This window comes from Triticum aestivum, chromosome 7A, assembly GCF_018294505.1.
Source record: "Triticum aestivum cultivar Chinese Spring chromosome 7A, IWGSC CS RefSeq v2.1, whole genome shotgun sequence".
NCBI classification, from domain to species: Eukaryota; Viridiplantae; Streptophyta; class Magnoliopsida; order Poales; family Poaceae; genus Triticum; species Triticum aestivum.
This window is the reverse complement of record NC_057812.1, coordinates 675,940,791-675,960,421: the sequence shown is the minus strand read 5'-3', so window position 1 is coordinate 675,960,421 and position 19,631 is coordinate 675,940,791. Positions and strand designations below refer to the sequence as shown.

The window sequence follows — 19,631 nt, the reverse complement described above, 5'->3', positions numbered from 1 at the left end:
CTTAATAGCAAACTCGTCACGCAGCCGGAGAGTAATCTGCTGAAGAACAGCTGCCGAGGAGGCCGTCAGGATGATGTCGTCGACGTAAAGCAGCAAATATGCAGTCGTGTCACCATGGCGATAGACAAACAGTGAGGCGTCCGAGCGAGTAACGCTGAAGCCCAGTGTCTGAAGAAACCCGGCGATCCGCTGGTACCAGGCACGGGGTGCCTGCTTGAGCCCGTAAAGAGAGCGGGACAGCAGACACACATGGCCGATAAGTGAGGCGTCGACAAAACCGATGGGTTGCTCACAATACACCGCTCCTCAAGATGGCCATGGAGAAAGGCGTTGAAGACATCCATCTGATGAACGGGCCAGCCGCGGGACACGGCAAGCTGGAGGACGGTGCGGATCATGCCCGGTTTTACAACCGGGGCGAACGTCTCGGTGAAGTCCACTCCAGCGCGCTGGCGGAAACCACGGACCACCCAGCGAGCCTTGTAGCACTCGAGAGTGCCATCCGAGCGGGTCTTATGGCGAAAGACCCACTTGCCGGTGATGATGTTGGCACAAGGAGGCCGGGGAACCAGTGTCCAAGTACGGTTCCGTTGGAGCGCGTCGAACTCTTCCTGCATCGCCGCAAGCCAGTGAGGAACACGTAGGGCGGCGCGGGCGGACACGGGAAGAGACGACGGCTCCGCAGTGGAGGCGGCGAGGACGTACTCGTCACTCGTGTACCAGAGGCTCGGACGATGAACGCCGGTACGAGCGCGGGTGACGGGGCCAGAGGGCACCAGCGGAGCCACCGGCGAGGCGGCCGGCGAGTGAGCCGGCGAGGCGGCCGACGTCAGGGCCGGTGAGGCGGCCGGCGTCGGGGCCGGCGAGTGAGCCGGCGAGGCGGCCTGCGTCGGGGCCGGCGAGGCGGCTGGCGAGGCGACCGGCGTCGGGGCCGGCGAGTGAGCCGGCGAGGCGGCCGACGTAAGGGCCGGCAAGGCGGCGGGGGTCGAGGCGGATGAGGAAGCAGCCGAGCCGGCCGTGCCCGATCCCGCGGCGGGTGAGAGAGGGGCGCCAGGGGCGCCGTCAGAGCCGGCCGGGGAGGTCGAGGGGGCGAGCGTCGGCGTGAGGGCGCGAGGACCGCCAAAGCCTGGAGGCGGTCCGCGGGCCGAACGGGACCGTCCGCCTGACGGAGTCGTCGAGGGGCCGCCGGTGGCCGGCGTGACGAGACGACCAGGGGTACCTGCTGCTGAAACGGAAACACCATCTCATCAAAGTAAATAGTCGGGAGGTGAGAACACGATGGGAGACGAGATCATAACAACGATAGCCCTTAGTGTTGGGTGGGTAGCCGAGAAAGATGCAGGCGACGGAGCGAGGTGCAAGCTTATGAGGCGCAGTAGCGGCGATGCTAGGGTAGCAAAGGCAGCCGAAGATGCGAAGCCCATCATAAGAGGGGGGTGCACCGAAGAGAAGATGATGAGGTGTAAAGTTCCCGCGAGTACGACATGGGCGGATGTTGATGAGGAGAGAAGCGGTGGCGAGAGCGTCAGGCCAAAAGCGCGGAGGCACATTGGCATGAAAGATAAGAGTCCTAACGCAGTCATTGAGAGTGCGAAGGATGCGCTCAGCATGACTGTTCTGTTGCGAGGTGTACGGCCAAGTGAGACGAAAGATCGTGCCATGTGTGGTAAAAAGATTACGAACGGCGAGGTTGTCAAACTCCTTCCCGTTGTCTGTCTGCAACGCGAGAATAGGACGACCAAACTGCGTGAGAACATAGGAGTAGAACGCGACGAGAGTGGATATAACATCCGACTTGCGGCGCAATGGGAAGGTCCACACATAATGCGAAAAATCATCACGTATGACAAGATAATAAAGAAAGCCCATATTACTGGCAACAGGAGAGGTCCAAACATCACTATGAATTAACTCAAACGGGTACGATGCAACAAAAGAAGAAGCCCTAAACGGAAGACGAGCATGTTTGCCGAGGCGACATGCATGACACGAGTGATCCTCGTTCTTATTACACGTGAAAGAAAAACTCCAAAGTATGCGGCGAAGGGTGGCAGGATTAGTGTGACCCAAGCGAGCATGCCAAAGATCCACTTCGGTGGCGAGGGCGAAGGGGGCGGCGGAAGTGGTGGAGGTGGCGGAGTGAACCGGGTAGAGCTCGTCGGGGCTGTCACATCGGTGGAGCACCATCCGCGGCGAGCGTCCTTAATAGAAAAACCACATTCGTCAAATTCAACGGTAACCGAATTATCACGTGTAAGAGAACAAACGGAAACAAGATTTTTAATAAGTTCAGGAGAAACAAGAATATTGAACATGGATATAGGAGTGGAGTTAGACGGAAAATATGTATGACCAATATGAGTGATAGGAAGGGAAGAGCCGTCACCGACGGTGATGCGGTTGGAGGTGTGGACAGGATGGGCGGTATGGAGGTTACCGGGGTACGCCGCCATGTGAGCGGTGGCGCCGCTATCCATGTACCAGTCGCCGCCGCCAGTGTAGCTGGACGGGGAGGGAGCATTGTGGAGAGCCGCCAACAGGGCCGGGTCCCACGGTGCCGGCGGGAGAGGTGGCGCGGCCGTCAAGGGCAGCAGCGGCGGCCCACCTAGCGGCGGCTGCTGACCATAGGGCGCCGCGTAAGGCTGCGGCGCGGTGTAGTACGCCTGGTGCGGCTGTGGCCAGGTGCCGAGAATGCCCGGGGCAGGGGCCCGAGGAACTAGCATGGAGTAGGCGTGTACAACGCCGGTGCATGGGTTCTGGCCGGCGTACCACGGGGCCGGCTGGGAAGCCTGCTGCGGCGGGCGGGGCGCTCCTCCCTGAGCACCGCCACCGCCCTGCTTGAGGCCTCCACGACGGCCGCCGCGACGACTCCCCCATTGGCCGCCAGCTGGGGCGGCGGGAAGGGGGCGGCCGATGCGGGCGGGAACCCAGGCGGGAAGGCGGGCGCCGCTGGCTGGGGCGGCGTCGGGCGTGGCGGTGGCGGGGCCGAACCCCCGCGGGTGCCTGCGACGAGGGCGGTGTGGGTCGCGCGAGTCCGGGCCACCCGCATCCGGCGCTCCTCCAACTTGAGGTACGTGACCACCTTGGCGAAGGTGGGCTCCGGGATGAGGGTGAGGTTGGAGGCGGCGTTCCCAAAATCCTCGTTGAGGCCGCCGGAGAGGGTGCTGATGAGGAGCTCGTCGCCGATCTTTTCCCCGAGATCACGGAGCTCATCGGCGAGCTTCTTGAGGCGCATGCAAAAATCATCGATGGATGAGTCAAGTTGCTGGCACCCGTAAAACTCACCATAGAGCAGGACCTTGCGCTGCAGCCGATTGTCGGTGAAGAGGCCGTTGAGCTTGGTCCAGACCGCATAGGCGTCGTCCTCGTCGTTCACCACGGTATGGAAAAGGTCGCTGGAGATGGTGAGGTAGAACCAACGGATGATGGTGGCGTCGAGGATCATCCACTCCTCGTCGTTGATCATGAGCGCCGAGTCGACGGTGCCGTCCACGTGGCCGTGCAGGAGGTACTCACGGAACACAAGCGAAAAATACCGCTTCCAAGCAGAGTAGGACGCGGTGGTGTGATCAAGCTTGACCGGGACACGCTCATGGATGTTGAGGTCGCGGACGAGGGTGACATCGGGACCGGCAAACGGGTTGGAGACGGTGGACGAGGAGGAACTCATGGCGAGGGTTAGGGTTTGGGAGGTGCGGCGGCGCAAACTAGGAGGTGCGGCAGCGCAGGGGAAGGTGTGGGTGCGGCGCGGGTGGAAGATGAGGGTGCGGCGCGGGTAGGAGGGAGAGATGGGGCGCGGGCGGAAGCGGGAGTCGCGGCGGCGGCGGCCTCGGGAAGAGGCGGCGGCGGCGTGTGAGGAGGTGGGAAGAGGCGGCGACGACGGCGACCGGGGAGGTGGCGGCGGTGGCGGCTTAGGGTTTAGGATCGTGCTGCGATAGATACTATGTAGAAGGACAAGATATGGGCTGTGCAATCTCGATGTATTGATCGGTGCACCAGGCACGCATATATAAGTACAGAGGTGGGCCACAACCTTAACTATACAAAGGAAACAGAAGATGGGCCCTACACACAAATATACACGTACACAATATACTCAACATGGAGTATAAGATGTAAATGGGTTCTTTCTGTATGCATGGTACTTTAATGAAGGAGAAGAAGGAAGAAAACATGTATATCACACTATATGACTATTAGTTTACATGTAGCAAGTTGATGAGAATTGTTGTGCTTGTGCTAACAGCAGTGTATACAGTTTTTTTTTCAATATTTCGCAATAGTCAATTTGGTGAATCAAAAGCATACTGTAGGTTGTACTTCTGTTGATTAGTCAGGTAAGTAGTTTAGTTATGAGGCATAAGTAAAGATAATTCTTTTTTTCAATGAAGTGAAAGGAAGGACTCATTGCGCCCATGGCCAAAAAAGCGAGAGCGAGCCAAGTATTCAAACCATGCATACGCGATTGATTTAGAACCGACTTAATAGATTGCATGGTACCATAATAGACTAAAAAAAGTAATGAGATCAGTTGATAATAACATATACTGGTTTTATAAAGCAACCTATAGTAGCAAAGATGCATTGTATAGCCGCGAACTGGAAAGACCAGGAAATGGAGGTGCTAGTATTATGTAGAGTGAGGATCACATCAAAATACTTAGATAGAGTCAATACATAGCACAAGAGAGGCATAGGAAACACACAACTGAGTCTGAAAACAAATGACACATTTTACTGGTTGTGTGTATATTAGAACATAAACTACCATAGACACATTTTCAGATCAACACATACTCATCAGCAAAACAAAGAGCGTTGGTTGCTCCTCATTTATCTGCAAAACATAAGAAAGGACTTAAAATCAGAACACGATGATCTGAAAGGACTTAAATCAGATCTCCAGCTTCTCGACAAAGAAAGTTAATTTACTACTGCTAATGTTACATCGTCACTTGGTTATTGCCATCAAAATCAAAGGTTGCAGGCTACAGATAAAACCCTCTTTGAGCAAAGCAGGAAGCGACATGACCATAAAGAAAGGTAAAAAAACTACCCACGCAAACACGACGTTCCATCTCTGAATAGAAAGTGAGGTAGCTAGTAAAAACTCCCTTTGCAGAGACAATGACCCATACTTAAGTTAGTTCTGCAGCCCTCAGCATGAAGAAAGCAAGAGTAGGATACGATACCAACAAAGACACAACACATGGCATGTATAGGCTATGAACAAACTGCATGCACCGGTCGTATCAAGGAATCAAGCAAATAGAAAAATCAAAGGATTTAAACTGCAGATACAACAATATTTTTCATCTAAATGGAAGGAAGAAACTTGCCATGCCTTATTTTCTACTCATGTAAATGAAGGAAGAAACACTCGCATATGAACAGAACTGAACGTACAACAGAATTGAATCTACAAAGGAAATTTTATTCTAAGAAAGCCCTTTTTTGCTTTGAAGAGACCATGCGGATGTAAATATGAGCATGCTCATAAATATACGATAAGGGTTTGTGCAGGAAACAGAGTAAATCATTTAGGACATGTACCTTTGATCTGGATAGGTGCCAAATTTACATTTGCCATCACAGGAAGCACATGTAATACTGTAACCCAAATGATTACTCTCTTTCCTGCACAGGAAGCATAGTAAGCACATGTAATGCAGGAATTGTTGTATTGAATGGGTTTCTAAAATGGTTCATATTGCTCTAGAAATGGTAAAATGTCACGACGACTACCATCAGCATCTTAAACACTCAATATAGCAATCCCTAGTAAATGGAATCACTCAATATTGAAACCCATTGAGAGGTATTAAATACCTGGTGGAAATACGAATCTTTATAGAAAAACAGGGATGTGCAACATGAATCATTTTGTGTGGGCAATATGAATCTACCTTGCTTATAATGTACAACACTGTTAATGCTTCCGTTGACATTGGAGCCCATTATAAGTATTTATGATTATGAAGCAAAGGGGTAAACTTCCGTTAGGTTATATGATAGGTGGCGGATTAAATCACCTTTGATGTTTCTATACATACCAGCCATGATTATATACTTCCATTAGCCTACTGGTCAAGACTCAAGACATTATACTATTTGATTTAACCTCTCTAGATGGTTGATACCTTGCATCTTTGAAACAAAATACGGGATTCTATGGTCGGCTTGAAGGAAACGACACATGAAAGTGCAGTCTTATGCATAGAATAACCTGATAGAAAACAAAGACAAATGCAGGTATGGTTATCTATTATGCCGCTGATAAAAAGTAATTAAAACACCAATAGAAGAATAGTGCCTTACGTTACCTACAAATGCTTCTTCAGTAGAGAGCGGAGCAGCAGCTACTTGGCTTTGTTTGTGATCGTAGTGGTCCTGACACCAGCATTGGTCCTGAGTTTCAGAAATTAAGACTGAATAAGCATTTTGTTGTGCATGTTACAATTTTCAAATAGAACAATCAACCAACCATTGGATTTGAATGGCTGTCCATTGCGTCAGTAAGGAAACAATGCGTTGCTAACGAAAGGAAAAAAACAAACCTTGACGAACCAAAGCAGCAGATGATCAAGAAGAAGCGGGTCACCACAAACCTTGAGGTGCCAAAGCAGCAGATGATCAACAAGAAGCACGTCACAAACAGTAGAACCTGCAAAGTAAAATAAAATGATAGAAGAACATGGAGTTAGCTTATTCAGTACTGAATCTTTTAGAGCCTAGTTCTCTGCAAAAAAAAACCCAGCTATCCTCTCTGCCAAGCTTAGCAAATCTTGGTTCAACAACAAAAACACAGTCTTAACCTACTGGGATCACAATCATACAATTGCAGCAGCAATCTAAGAAAACTATATTAGGCATACATGGAAAACTTGACAAACTCATAGGCCGTCCCTAATCAGTTTGCACCAAAAACACCAGAGCAATCTAAGGAAAATAAATTCAGCATAAATGGCAACCCAACGCACCAAATCCACAAAAACAAAGAATGCGAAACTTTATTAACACCTCATGTACAGCAACACATCCCCTTCTCCTCATTAACACCTCATGTACAGCAACACATCCCCTTCTCCTCGCGATGATTCGGTGCCAAGATACCTTCCCGATGTTGGCGTTCAAGCTTGCCTGCAGTGGAGAAGGGGTTCAAAGTCAAATTGTGTTTTATGTCAAAAGTAAGACTGAATAAATTATTGGGGATATGAAGAACATAAATAGCATGGGAAAAGATAATAATGGTAGGCGTACAACCCTTTGGTTCAGGTAGGAATATTTCGATCTTAGGTTGTGTATCTTTTGATTTGATTTCAAACGGCTGCCCCCATTCAAATCCAACCATGGCATGAATGATCCGTCGATCCCAAGCGTGTCAAAGACACCAAACTGTTTTGTCTCCTGCCAAAAAAGAAGACTTAGCAGACCGCATCAACATATTAATCGACCGTTCCTGGAGTGAAACCACGAACCTACGGGGGTCGTGAGAGGACGTACCAGATAAGGAAGACTCCAAAAAAGAGAGGGGCTGCGGCGGCGGCGACGACAACGGCAAGGACACACAAGTCGGCTAGTCCGGCAAATCTTCACCCAGTTGGCGCTCTCCATAGATGGCGGATCCATGGTCCGCCGGGAGGAGTCGGGGCAGTGGCGAAAGCAGCACGTCGACCCGTTGCTCCAGATGCGCGGCGAGCTGGTCTCCGCTCGGTGGCGATGGGCTGGGACTGGCGATGTCCCAACGGCTCCCAGCCGGCGGCACTGTGAAGGCACGAGAGCTGCGTCGGCCGCCGCACATGAAGAAAATGGCGGAGCTGGCGGCGCCAAGGGAGGGAAGGAGGAGATCGGGGGAGGGAGGACGCGGACAAGGAGAGCAGGGAAACGGAGGGTCTGGCGGCGGAGGCGGAAGGACGGGGATATTTTCTATATCTCCCTTTAAATCCATCTTTACGCTGAGGACTTGAGAAAAGAAGCTATTTTTTGGACCCCAGGCCAACGAACCTCACCGGTCATCCACTTTTGAAGCAGTTGTGCACGTGAAAAAAACCGACGGCTGAGCAAACGCCAACAGCCAATCCTCAGCCACAGTAAAAAGATCGATCGGTCCAAACGAGCGCGCAGCGTCAAAGCCCTCAGGATGGCAGGTAGTGCAGCATCGTTGATATGTTCTATTAATGGTTGGGGCCCGCCATTGCAGGCTGCTTGAGAGAAAGCTATACGCATCTTACCATTGTGTCAATTTTTAAAAAAAAATCACGTGAACGGTGGACATCACAACCATTTTAAAAGAGAAAAAACCTAGAAAAACTTCTCTAAAAAATGTCTCTCTACCATTTAAAAAAACTCTAAAAAATACTTTCTCACTATGACCAACCAGCATGCGTCACATGGCATAGCTGGTTGGCCACTATTCTACCTAGAAAAACTTCTTTAAAAAAATTCTCTACCATTTAAAAAAACTCTAAAAAATACTTTCTCACCGTGACCAACCAACATGCGCCACATGGCATAGCTGGTTGGCCATCATTCTAGCGCCTTTTAATGGGTTTAATTGCTTGCGTGAAAGTTAATTACTGTAAAATTGATGTTAGGGCATCTCCAAGAGAGACCGGCAAATTGTTTCGGTATATGTCTATTTTTGTGTCTGGACATGGTCCATGGACATGATGCGGTAGGGTGCCATCCAACCATTTCACAAATTAATCCTTATTATTTCGGTTGGGAGGAGAAAGAGAATAGGGGACAATGCATCAGCGGAGAGAGAAAAGAGAGGAGGGCCACATGGCGGATTTTTTATGGTCAAGTCAAGATACCGGTATAACTCCTTCATATTTGTCTCGGTTTTGCCAAAAAACGGACATCCGGTCCACTTCGCCAACCGATGGGTTCCTCGTTAGATGATAAAAGTTGATACAGATGATCCAGACACCATAAAATAAAAAACATAGCCTGTGCTTTCACGAGAAGCACAATACCTCCGGAAAAAAAATACAATTTGTGTTTTCCAAAAATGAAAAAGCACAATCAGTGCTTCCAAGTTCATGTTTTTTCCCTTCCGTTTTCAAGTTTCCCAAAGACAGAAGACCAAATGCTTTAAAAAAGTGAGAAGTACAACTGCACTTCCGGGTTCACGTGTTTTCTTTCGTTTTCAATTTTTTTCTTGTTTTCACTTTGTTCTTCAATAGAACAGATATGCAGAAGAACAAGAGCTACAAACTAGCCAAGAAACATAGAAAAGTTTTCTGTAGCTTGAGCTCCTCGAGACATATCCATCTACACTATTATTAAACAATCCAACAAGAATTACCCTACATGCACCCAGCGAATAGTCCCACAACCCCGCAAAAAACAATCAGCACCACACATCTCTAAATCTGACTGTCATCATTCATCTAATGTCTCTACTGTGTGCACGTAGCAATTTTCATTGGTTGACGGTGCTTCACCAGGAGACTATGGAAGCCTTCCCTCAGGAGACTACGGAAGCCTTCCCCACAACTGTCCAACTATCATCCCCGTGTTCCCCGGCAATCTCGCAATTCTAATTGCATCACCATCATGTCAACACCGTCTTCTCCTGCACGGCGACCTCGCGCCACTCCACCGCGCAGTCCTGCACGATCGACGTAGCAAGCGCCTGAGAGGCTGCCCTGCCCCCTTGCAGTGTGCCGGAGGTCCCCCATATCGCCAGTGCCCTGGAGCCCGCCTGCGTGCCGGAAGTCCGCCAGCTCGCCAGTGCCCAGGAACCCGTCTGCCCGCCCAGCACCCGCGCAGCCGTGCCCGCCCTTCACGGCCCCTGGAACAGCTGTAATTCTTTCCTGCACTCAAGATTAGAATTTTCAGATTAGTTATACTCCACTATCTATCTTTGAAACATATCAGGCATACATAATAAGTAAGACATTCAGATGCCGTGCAGCTGCACACCATTCTAGTATGCCTCATAACATATTTCGAAAGAAAATAATGTTGCACTGCAGAATGATGCAGTTTACATCTCTAATTAATTATTTTCTATGTGGAAAATGGTTAGTGTTTTGGCTACTGCAATCTTCTAACCCACTGAAACATGCACCCTGCATTACAACTCTAGGTGAAAGATAAACAAAAAGGACAGGGCAGTGTTTTTACACATAGGAAACAAATATTGCTTATCTTTCACCTATCAGTAATATATAGCGAGAGTCTGACGTTCATATTCACATGCAGGCGATGGTATGTCATCTCCCAATCATGCGGGGCCACGCACCCCATTTCAAGATATAAGCAACAACCAATCATTGGGTACCTATCAGCAACCACTTCCTGCTTTGTTCTACTGTTTCTGTTGTTGCCTCTGTGCTGAATTGCTCTGTGTGTTTATACAAACCCAAGCACCCAATTTCACGATATAAGCAACAACAGATCATTGGGTGGGTATCTGAAGGAAATATGCCCTAGAGGCAATAATAAAGTTATTATTTATTTCCTTATATCATGATAAATGTTTATTATTCATGCTAGAATTGTATTAACCGGAAACATAATACATGTGTGAATACATAGACAAACATAGTGTCACTAGTATGCCTCGACTTGACTAGCTCGTTAATCAAAGATGGTTATGTTTCCTAACCATAGACATGAGTTGTCATTTGATTAACGGGATCACATCATTAGGAGAATGATGTGATTGACTTGACCCATTCCGTTAGCATAGCACTTGATCGTTTAGTTTGTTGCTATTGCTTTCTTCATGACTTATACATGTTCCTATGACTATGAGATTATGCAACTCCCGTTTACCGGAGGAACACTTTGTGTGCTACCAAACGTCACAACGTAACTGGGTGATTATAAAGGTGCTCTATAGGTGTCTCCGAAGGTACTTGTTGGGTTGGCGTATTTCGAGATTAGGATTTGTCACTCTTATTGTCGGAGAGGTATCTCTGGGCCCTCTCGGTAATACACATCACATAAGCCTTGCAAGCATTGCAACTAATAAGTTAGTTGTGGGATGATGTATTACGGAACGAGTAAAGAGACTTGCCGGTAATGAGATTGAACTAGGTACTGAGATACCGACGATCAAATCTCGAGCAAGTAACATACTGATGACAAAGGGCATAACGTATGTTGTTATGCGGTCTGACCGATAAAAGATCTTCGTAGAATATGTGGGAGCCAATATGAGCATACAGGTTCCGCTATTGGTTATTGACCGGAGACGTGTCTCGGTCATGTCTACATTGTTCTCGAACCCGTAGGGTCCACACGCTTAACGTTACGATGACAGTTTCATTATGAGTTTATATATTTTGATGTATTGAAGGTTGTTCGGAGTCCCGGATATGATCACAGACATGACGAGGAGTCTCGAAATGGTCGAGACATAAAGATCGATATATTGGACGGCTATATTCGGACATGGGTAGTGTTTCGGGTGATTACGGAGAAAACCGGAGTGCCGGAAGGGTTACCGGAACCCCCGGGGAAGTATTGGGCCTTAATGGGCCTGAGGGGAGAGAAAGGGCAGCAGCCCAGGAGGTGGCGCCCCCTCCCATGGGGAGTCCGAATTGGACTAGGGGAGGGGGGCGCGGCCCCTCTTTCCCTCTCCCTCTCCCTCTCTTTCCTTCCCCCTTCCCTCTTCCTAGTTGGACTAGGAAAGGGGAGTCCTACTCCTACTAGGAGGAGGACTCCCCCTCCTTGGCGCGCCTCAAGGGCCGGCCGGCCTCCCCCCTTGCTCCTTTATATACAGGGGCAGGGGGCACCTCTAGACACACAAGTTGATCTTCATGATCGTTCTCTTAGCCGTGTGCGGTGCCCCCCTCCACCATAATCCTAGATAATATTGTAGTGGTGCTTAGGCAAAGCCCGGCGACGGTAGAACATCAAGATCGTCACCACGCTGTCGTGCTGATGGAACTCTTCTCCGACACTTTGCTGGATCGGAGTCTGGGGATCGTCATCGAGCTGAACATGTGCTAGAACTCGGAGGTGCCGTAGTTTCGGTGCTTGATCGGTCGGGCCGTGAAGACGTACGACTGCGTTGTGCTAACGCTTCCGCTTCCAGTCTATGAGGGTACATAGACAACACTCTCCCCTCTTGTTGCTATGCATCACCATGATCTTGCGTGTGCGTAGGAAAATTTTAAAATTACTACATTCCCCAACAGCGGCATTAGAGCCAGGTTTTATGCGTTGATGTTGTGCACGAGTAGAACACAAGTGAGTTGTGGGCGATATAAGTCATACTGCTTACTAGCATGTCATACTTTGGTTTGGCGGTATTGTTGGATGAAGCGGCCCGGACCGACATTACGCGTACGCTTACGCGAGACTGGTTCTACAGACGTGCTTTGCACACAGGTGGCTGGCGGGTGTCAGTTTATCCAACTTTAGTTGAACCAAGTGTGGCTACGCCCGGTCCTTGCGAAGGTTAAAACAACACCAAATTGACAAACTATCGTTGTGGTTTTGATGCGTAGGTAAGAACGGTTCTTGCTAAGCCCGTAGCAGCCACGTAAAACTTGCAACAACAAAGTAGATGACGTCTAACTTGTTTTTGCAGGGCATGTTGTGATGTGATATGGTCAAGACATGATGCTAAATTTTATTGTATGAGATGATCATGTTTTGTAACCGAGTTATCGGCAACTCGCAGGAGCCATATGGTTGTCGCTTTATTGTATGCAATGCAATTGCGCTGTAATGCTTTACTTTATCACTAAGCGGTAGCAATAGTCGTGGAAGCATAAGATTTGCGAGACGACAACGATACTACGATGGTGATCAAGGTGTCGCGCCGGTGACCATGGTGATCATGACGGTGTTTCAAAGATGGAGATCACAAGCACAAGATGATGATGGCCATATCATATCACTTATATTGATTGCATGTGATGTTTATCTTTTATGCATCTTATCTTGCTTTGATTGACGGTAGCATTATAAGATGATCCCTCACTAAATTATCAAGGTATAAGTGTTCTCCCTGAGTATGCACCGTTGCGAAAGTTCTTCGTGCTGAGACACCACGTGATGATCGGGTGTGATAGACTCTACGTTCAAATACAACGGGTGCAAAACAGTTGCGCACACGGAATACTCAGGTTTAACTTGACGAGCCTAGCATATAACAGATATGGCCTCGGAATACGGAGACCGAAAGGTCGAGCGTGAATCATATAGTAGATATGATCAACATATTGATGTTCACCATTGATACTACTCCATCTCACGTGATGATCGGACATGGTTTAGTTGATTTGGATCACATGATCACTTAAAGGATTAGAGGGATATCTTTCTAAGTGGGAGTTCTTAAGTAATATGATTAATTGAACTTAAATTTATCATGAACTTAGTACCTGATAGTATCTTGCTTATCTATGTTTGATTGTAGATAGATGGCTCGTGCTGTTGTTCCATTGAATTTTAATGCGTTCCTTGAGAAGCAAAGTTGAAAGATGATGGTAGCAATTACATGGACTGGGTCCGTAACTTGAGGATTATCCTCATTGCTGCACAGAAGAATTACGTCCTGGAAGCACCGCTAAGTGCCAAGCCTGCTGCAGGAGCAACACCAGATGTTATGAACGTCTGGCAGAGCAAAGCTGATGACTACTCGATAGTTCAGTGTGCCATGCTTTACGACTTAGAACCGGGTCTTCAACGACGTTTTGAACGTCATGGAGCATATGAGATGTTTCAGGAGTTGAAGTTAATATTTCAAGCAAATGCCCGGATTGAGAGCTATGAAGTCTCCAATAAGTTCTATAGCTGCAAGATGGAGGAGAATAGTTCTGTCAGTGAACATATACTCAAAATGTCTGGGTATCATAATCACTTGACTCAACTGGGGGTTAATCTTCCTGTTGATAGTGTCATTGACAGAGTTCTTCAATCACTGCCACCAAGCTACAAAAGCTTCGTGATGAACTATAATATGCAAGGGATGAATAAGACTATTCCTGAGCTCTTCGCAATGCTAAAAGCCGCGGAGGTAGAAATCAAGAAGGAGCATCAAGTATTGATGGTCAATAAGACCACCAGTTTCAAGAAAAAGGGCAAAGGGAAGAAGAAAGGGAACTTCAAGAAGAACAGCAAACAAGTTGCTGCTCAGGAGAAGAAACCCAAGTCTGGACCTAAGCCTGAAACTGAGTGCTTCTACTGCAAGCAGACTGGTCACTGGAAGCTGAACTGCCCCAAGTATTTGGCGGATAAGAAGGATGGCAAAGTGAACAAAGGTATATGTGATATACATGTTATTGATGTGTACCTTACTAATGCTCGCAGTAGCACCTGGGTATTTGATACTGGTTCTGTTGCTAACATTTGCAACTCGAAACAGGGGCTACGGATCAAGCGAAGATTGGCTAAGGACGAGGTGACGATGCGCGTGTGAAATGGTTCCAAAGTTGATGTGATCGCGGTCGGCACGCTACCTCTACATCTACCTTCAGGATTAGTATTAGACCTAAATAATTGTTATTTGGTGCCAGTGTTGAGCATGAACATTATATCTGGATCTTGTTTGATGCGAGACGGTTATTCATTTAAATCAGAGAATAATGGTTGTTCTATTTATATGAGTAATATCTTTTGTGGTCATGCACCCTTGAAGAGTGGTCTATTTTTTATGAATCTCGATAGTAGTGATACACATATTCATAATGTTGAAATCAAAAGATACAGAGTTGATAATGATAGTGCAACTTATTTGTGGCATTGCCGTTTAGGTCATATCGGTATAAAGCGCATGAAGAAACTCCATACTGATGGACTTTTGGAACCACTTGACTATGAATCACTTGGTACTTGCGAACCGTGCCTCATAGGTAAGATGACTAAAACGCCGTTCTCCGGTACTATGGAGAGAGCAACGGATTTGTTGGAAATCATACATACAGATGTATGTGGTCCAATGAATGTTGAGGCTCGTGGCGGATATCGTTATTTCTCACCTTCATAGATGATTTAAGCAGATATGGGTATATCTACTTAATGAAACATAAGTCTAAAACATTTGAAAAGTTCAAAGAATTTCAGAGTGAAGTTGAAAATCATCGTAACAAGAAAATAAAGTTTCTACGATCTGATCGTGGAGGAGAATATTTGAGTTACGAGTTTGGTCTACATTTGAAACAATGCGGAATAGTTTCGCAACTCACGCCACCCGGAACACCACAGCGTAATGGTGTGTCCGAACATCGTAATCATACTTTATTAGATATGGTGCGATCTATGATGTCTCTTACTGATTTACCGTTGTCATTTTGGGGTTATGCTTTAGAGACGGCTGCATTCACGTTAAATAGGACACCATCGAAATCCGTTGAGATGACGCCTTATGAACTGTGGTTTGGGGGCTGCGATGCTTATGTGAAAAAGCTTCAACCTGATAAGCTCGAACCCAAATCGGAGAAACGTGTCTTCATAGGATACCCAAAGGATACTGTTGGGTACACCTTCTATCACAGATCCGAAGGCAAGACTTTTGTTGCTAAATTTGGAGTTTTTCTAGAGAAGGAGTTTCTCTCAAAAGAAGTGAGTGGGAGGTAAGTAGAACTTGATGAGGTAACTGTACCTGCTCCCTTATTGGAAAGTAGTACATCACAGAAACCGGTTTCTGTGACAACTACACCAATTAGTGAGGAAGCTAATGATGATGATCATGAAACTTCAGAACAAGTTACTACTGAACCTCGTAGATCAACCAAAGTAAGATCAGCACCAGAGTGGTACGGTAATCCTGTTCTGGAAGTCATGCTACTAGATCATGATGAACCTACGAACTATGAAGAAGCGATGGTGAGCCCAGATTCCGCAAAATGGCTTGAAGCCATGAAATTTGAGATGGGATCCATGTATGAGAACAAAGTGTGGACTTTGGTTGACTTGCCCAATGATCGGCAAGCAATTGAGAATAAATGGATCTTCAAGAAAAAGGCTGACGCTGATGGTAATGTTACTGTATACAAAGCTCGACTTGTCGCAAAAGGTTTTCGACAAGTTCAAGGGATTGACTACGATGAGACCTTCTCACCCGTAGCGATGCTTAAGTCTGTCCGAATCATGTTAGCAATTGCCGCATTTTATGATTATGAAATTTGGCAGATGGATGTCAAAACTGCATTCCTGAATGGGTTTCTGGAAGAAGAGTTGTATATGATGCAGCTGGAAGGTTTTGTCGATCCAAAGGGAGCTAACAAAGTGTGCAAGCTCCAGCGATCCATTTATGGACTGGTGCAAGCCTCTCGGAGTTGGAATAAACGCTTTGATAGTGTGATCAAAGCATTTGGTTTTGTACAGACTTTTGGAGAAGACTGTATTTACAGAAAGTGAGTGGGAGCTCTGTAGCATTTCTGATATTATATGTAGATGACATTTTATTGATTGGAAATGATATAGAATTTCTGAATAGCATAAAGGGATACTTGAATAAGAGTTTTTCAATGAAAGACCTCGGTGAAGCTGCTTACCTATTGGGCATTAAGATCTATAGAGGTAGATCAAGACGCTTAATTAGACTTTCACAAAGCACATACCTTGACAAGGTTTTGAAGAAGTTCAAAATGGATCAAGCAAAGAAAGGGTTCTTGCCTGTGTTACAAGGTGTGAAATTGAGTAAGACTCAATGTCCGACCACCGCAGAAGATAGAGAGAAAATGAAAGATGTTCCCTATGCTTCAGCCATAGGCTCTATCATGTATGCAATGCTGTGTACCAGACCTGATGTGTGCCTTGCTATAAGTCTACCAGGGAGGTACCAAAGTAATCCAGGAGTGGATCACTGGACAGCGGTCAAGAACATCCTGAAATACCTGAAAAGGACTAAGGATATGTTTCTCATATATGGAGGTGACAAAGAGCTCATCGTAAATGGTTACGTTGATGCAAGCTTTGACACTGATCCGGACGATTCTAAATCGCAAACCGGATACGTGTTTTTACTGAACGGTGGAGCTGTCAGTTGGTGCAGTTCTAAACAAAGCGTCATGGCGGGATCTACATGTGAAGTAGAGTACATAGCTGCTTCGGAAGCAGCAAATGAAGGAGTCTGGATGAAGGAGTTCATATCCGATCTAGGTGTCATACCTAGTGCATCGGGTCCAATGAAAATCTTTTGTGACAATACTGGTGCAATTGCCTTGGCAAAGGAATCCAGATTTCACAAGAGAACCAAGCACATCAAGAGACGCCGCAATTCCATTCAGGATTTAGTCCAAGTGGGAGACCTAGAAATTTGCAAGATACATACAGATCTAAATGTTGCAGACCCGCTGACTAAGCCTCTTCCACGAGCAAAACATGATCAGCACCAAGGCTCCATGGGTGTTAGAATCATTACTGTGTAATTTAGATTATTGACTCTAGTGCAAGTGGGAGACTGAAGGAAATATGCCCTAGAGGCAATAATAAAGTTATTATTTATTTCCTTATATCATGATAAATGTTTATTATTCATGCTAGAATTGTATTAACTGGAAACATAATACATGTGTGAATACATAGACAAACATAGTGTCACTAGTATGCCTCTACTTGACTAGCTCGTTAATCAAAGATGGTTATGTTTCCTAACCATAGACATGAGTTGTCATTTGATTAACGGGATCACATCATTAGGAGAATGATGTGATTGACTTGACCCATTCCGTTAGCATAACACTTGATCGTTTAGTTTGTTGCTATTGCTTTCTTCATGACTTATACATGTTCCTGTGACTATGAGATTATGCAACTCCCGTTTACCGGAGGAACACTTTGTGTGCTACCAAACGTCACAACGTAACTGGGTGATTATAAAGGTGCTCTACAGGTGTCTCCGAAGGTACTTGTTGGGTTGGCGTATTTCGAGATTAGGATTTGTCACTCCGATTGTCGGAGAGGTATCTCTGGGCCCTCTCGGTAATACACATCACATAAGCCTTGCAAGCATTGCAACTAATAAGTTAGTTGCGGGATGATGTATTACGGAACGAGTAAAGAGACTTGCCGGTAACAAGATTGAACTAGGTATTGAGATACCGACGATCAAATCTCGGGCAAGTAACATACCGATGACAAAGGGAACAACGTATGTTGTTATGCGGTCTGACCGATAAAAGATCTTCGTAGAATATGTGGGAGCCAATATGAGCATCCAGGTTCCGCTATTGGTTATTGAATGGAGATGTGTCTCCGTCACGTCTACATTGTTCTCGAACTCGTAGGGTCCGCACGCTTAACGTTACGATGACAGTTTCATTATGAGTTTATATATTTTGATGTACCGAAGGTTGTTTGGAGTCCCGGATATGATCACGGACATGACGAGGAGTCTCGAAATGGTTGAGACATAAAGATCGATATATTGGACGGCTATATTCAGACACCGAAAGTGTTTCGGGTGATTTCGGAGAAAACCGGAGTGCCGGAAGGGTTACCGGAACCCCCCGGGGAAGTATTGGGCCTTAGTGGGCCTGAGGGGAGAGAGAGGGCAGCAGCCCAGGAGGTGGCGCGCCCCCTCCCATGGGGAGTCCGAATTGGACTAGGGGAGGGGGGGGGGCGGCCCCTCTTTCCCTCTCCCTCTCCCTCTCTTTCCTTCCCCCTTCCCTCTTCCTAGTTGGACTAGGAAAGGGGAGTCCTACTCCTACTAGGAGGAGGACTCCCCCTCCTTGGCGCGCCTCAAGGGCCGGCCACCCTCCCCCTTGCTCATTTATATACAGGGGCAGGGGGGCACCTCTAGACACACAAGTTGATCTTCGTGATCGTTCTCTTAGCCGTGTGCGGTGCCCCCCTCCACCATAATCCTCGATAATATTGTAGCAGTGCTTAGGCGAAGCCCTGTGACGGTAGAACATCAAGATCGTCACCACACCGTCGTGCTGACGGAACTCTTCCCCGACAATTTGCTGGATCGGAGTCCGGGGATCGTCATCGAGCTGAACGTGTGCTAGAACTCGGAGGTGCCGTAGTTTCGGTGCTTGATCGGTCGGGCCGTGAAGATGTACGACTATATCAACCACGTTATGCTAACGCTTCCGCTTCCGGTCTACGAGGGTACGTAGACAACACTCTCCCCTCTCGTTGCTATGCATCACCATGATCTTGCGTGTGCGTAGGAAAATTTTGAAATTACTACGTTCCCCAACAGTATCATCATTCAGATCCTACTTTCTGCTACCGTTTTTGCTGTTGCTTCTATGCTACCTTGTGCTACTTTTATTTAAATAGACCCTAGAGAACTGAAGAGGCAGAGGAACAAAGAGTATTATGCACGCGATAGAGATGATATTCTTAAAAGACGTCGTGAAGCCCGTGAAAAGAAACAGGCTTCTACGGCACTGCTTAGTGATGAGCTAAATGTAGCGCATACACCCCTGGCCATGACCCAAGGTTAAAATGACCTTGTACTGCATGCTTATGTATTATCCATATGCTACATTATATGCTGGACTATAACTATAATGTATCATATGTTAGACCCTAATGAACTGAAGAGTCAAGATCAAGCCTATAGTGAGTCGACGATTGCCGTTGTTTCTGCCGATATCAATGCCCAGGAAAATGTAACACTTACACCAGTGTCCATGTCCATTGGTAATGACGATCAACAAAGTATATCCAACCCTTTGTGTTTATACTAACTAGTTTTTTTTATG

The 19,631-nt window shown here is 47.0% G+C and overlaps 1 long non-coding RNA gene across 1 annotated transcript; it reads right to left on the bottom strand.

Annotated features, from left to right (window-relative positions):
• Window positions 1-4,648: 4,648 nt before the first annotated feature.
• LOC123154602 (uncharacterized) lies at window positions 4,649-7,894 on the bottom strand. Its single transcript, XR_006476938.1, has 8 exons — window positions 7,504-7,894; window positions 7,264-7,407; window positions 7,021-7,140; window positions 6,558-6,664; window positions 6,324-6,408; window positions 6,141-6,226; window positions 5,554-5,637; window positions 4,649-4,837 (listed from the first exon to the last, which is right to left on the bottom strand). It is a non-coding gene; the product is annotated as an uncharacterized lncRNA (long non-coding RNA).
• Window positions 7,895-19,631: the final 11,737 nt, after the last annotated feature.